The sequence below is a fragment of the Ruditapes philippinarum genome, unplaced genomic scaffold, assembly GCF_026571515.1.
Source record: "Ruditapes philippinarum isolate M1 unplaced genomic scaffold, ASM2657151v2 ctg11673_1_1_1_1, whole genome shotgun sequence".
In the NCBI taxonomy this organism is placed as follows: Eukaryota; Metazoa; Mollusca; class Bivalvia; order Venerida; family Veneridae; genus Ruditapes; species Ruditapes philippinarum.
Genome location: NW_026866772.1, coordinates 25599 through 29096, shown reverse-complemented (window position 1 = coordinate 29096; position 3498 = coordinate 25599).

Sequence of the window (3498 nt, the reverse complement as noted above, 5' to 3'; positions counted from 1 at the left end):
TTGGGGCCGGGAGTGCCGTGCATAAAATTCAGGTCCCTGCGACCAAGGTCAAGGTCACACATCCTGTGCAATATCTTCCCTACTGATTTGTTTTAAGGTTTCATTTAACAACACAGTGCCAAGAATAAAAACTTGCTTGCTAGATAACACTTATCCATAATGCCCCCATCTCCATCTAAAGCTTTCGTAAACGGGCGTATTTTGTGACTATGGCACCCTTGTTACTTTTGAGTTACAGTCTTACTCTATTCAAACTTTATTATCAAACTTGAAAGTCACTGAATATGTAAATGAGTAAAACTGCTAGTACGATGCCATTCCTGACATTTGAAGACAATTTCACAAATTCTAAAATAATTTATCATAACAATTTTTAACTTCTTGTATTTTTTTCTTCAGGGTCTTTTCAGTCATTGCTCAATTAATATATGCTTCTGTATTTGGAAACTGTTATTCATATTAGCGCGAAGCCTCTTAAAGTGCTTTTCTCAAGTGGTCCTTGCCAATTTTTCTAACCCTTTTTTCACCAACTAAATAACTTGGAAAATATGAATTGAATCTGTGGTGTTAAATCATAGCAGTACATGTTTATTCATTTATCCTTTTTATAAGAAATTACAAGGCATAGATCTAAATGGTATCCAGTGTGAGTATATTTAATGCATACAAATCACCAGGCAGAGTGAAGTGTAACAGTAGCTAGCTGCAAACTGTTTCCAATTAAACTTGGGAGTTTAAGGGCTCAGTCTTATCGTGGACTCAGTCTTATCTTGGGTTCAAACTTGGGAGTTAAACTAAGGGTTCAGTCTTACCTTGTGTTCTTTCTTTTCTTTGATTCTATCTTTTCTTGGGTTCAGTCTTACTAAGGGTTCAGTCTTACCTTGGGTTCAGTCTTATCTTGAGTTCAGTCTTACTAAGGATTCAATCTTATTTTGGGTTCTGCCTGACCCGTTGAGTTCAGTCTTACTAAAGGTTAAGTCTAAAAATACCTGGGGTTCAGTCTAACTAAGGGTACCCTGAGCGTTTTTGTTTAGAGTTACAAAATAAAGTAAATCTTGCAGGTCTACTATTTTAAGTTATTATGATATACAATGCACATGTATAATATATCTAAGAATTAAGGTAGCATACTTAGTTAAATGCTGTTTACAGATAAGTTTAAATAATATCTGTTGTAATTCTTAGACCTTAGAACAATTTCAAGTCTGTTTTCATAAAATTTTATAAGTGTTTATCAATGCAAATACAGTTGTAGTTTTGGACTTTTTCAGCACAAAATATCTGCTCAATATTTTTTTTCTAAGTATAAGTATTATAATTTTATATGTATATCTATAACACAGAAGTGTGTATATATTTGCTCTTCTGACATAAAATGCGTATTAACTGATTATTATTCATTTTCTAATGAACTAAATTAATAACACAAGTCAAGTCTTACTTCACTTTCCTACTTTCTATAAACCAAATTACTGTATGATTAATTTCAAAGTTTGGATGTTTTTCTACGTGCATACCATAATGGAACAAACAATTTTAAAAACTTCAATCAATTTGATAAATCTAGAGGTATATCTAGCTATAAGACCCTCAAAAGTGATATACAATGAATTAAAATTTCTCCAACAATAAGTTGTGTATTAGAATGAAAAGTCAAATATCTAGGTAACTTTGCAAAGGATAACATGGGGTGCTTTAAAGACTCACATAGACCTGGCTGAAAAGAATAATTCTTGATTAATGAATAGTCACCTTTATAAATTTAATAGTGTGTTATTAAAGACTCCTTGGGCTTCCAATGTTTTAACCCATTTTGCTTTCCGATAAGATTGCTTCAGGAACGTTCCAGTTTAAAAAAAATTTTTTTTTAGGAAGAAAGTGGTTCTACAAACTTTAAAGAAGTCTTAAATATTGCCGAAGGATTTCAGCCTTAAATGAGGCTAGATGTAGTTATGTGACTTAAGTAATGACTCAAGATGAGCTGAGATCAAGTGTTTAAAGTGTTGGCACCTTATTTAAAACATTTCTAAGCAACTTTTTAGTTTTAGTGACTATAATTACTGATTTATCTAAGAAGAAGACTGACAGAGCTTATCAACATAAATATAATTAATCTTAAAACTTTCTTCACAAGCAATCTTAAGGAAGATATTTAATGGAACCATTTACTTTAATTAGCCTGAACTCTCTTGAGCAAAAGTAGGTTATGGTTGGTCTTAAAATATACCGTACATTATATAGATCAGTTTATCATTCCCTTTCACTATAGTCTATATATATAGATCAATTATAGAGATCAATAGAAAAGTATTGATTACATGATTATACAAAAGAGATCAGATACCATTATAAGCCTGGGGAGAAAGTCGAGTGGCGTAATCTAAAATGATTGTAAAATAATTGTAATTGTATTCAACACAATATCTCGTATCCAATAACAAAATATGCAGTGTTTTTTGTTATTTTGGTTTTAAAAGGTTAAAATTACATTTAATATGTTTTGATTTGGTGATAAATACCTGGTGTCAAATATAAAATATCTGAATAGAACTTTAATAATGCACATTAAAGTCATCATGGTAATTATGTACATCATGATGTATGTTTGCACATGAAAAGATTATATAGAAAGGGAGATAATTATAAGAATGGACAGAAAATTCTTATTACATGTTCACGTGATTATATAATATTAAAACCCACTGCTCAAACTAACTTTAAAATCCTTAAATAAGGAATTTTTTTTTCTTTTTTTTTTCTTTTTTACAATTTGCACAAGTTATATATCAGTGTCATTGTGTAATTATAACTGATAGTCTAACTGAAAATGATAATGATGAGCAGTCTGACAATTTGAGACCAGAAAACAAAATTACAAAACTTATAATTTACTCCCACAACCACTGCATATTTTTAGACTGTAAAAAGATATTTTAGCAAATCTTACAAAATATTACACATGTCAAGTTATAACATTTTATCCCAGGTTAAAACATTATTTTTTTAAATTCCAAATACACAAGAAAAATTTCATTCATTTTTAACAATAAATCCACATAGCATTATTGAAATCCAATTTGTAGCATCTTCTGTCAGATAAGGCCTCTCAATTAAGTGTGCTGGAACTGAAAGTTTTCCTCAAGTGAAGAGCAAGGCCAACAGGTCAAGGGTTAAACTGAACAGTTTTATACCGGTGCTCAAGCCGCTCCAGGGTCTTTGAATTCTTTTATGTGAGAAAATATCCTGGGCTAGCAAGTACAGCACATCAGGGTTTTTTAACTTAGGTGTGTATTTGTGCCTGTAATAATGCACAAAGGGACACCTAAGGTTTTCCTTGACCAGTAAAGCTGGAAAGTCGCTATAATGACCTACTTGTTTTTGCGACATAAATCTTTTTCCCCCATATAGTTATTTACTCACTAAAGTAGAAATAATGAGTATTACTTTGTAAAATGTTATGTTGTTTTTTTATGAAAATATTTTCATTGTGAATTTCAG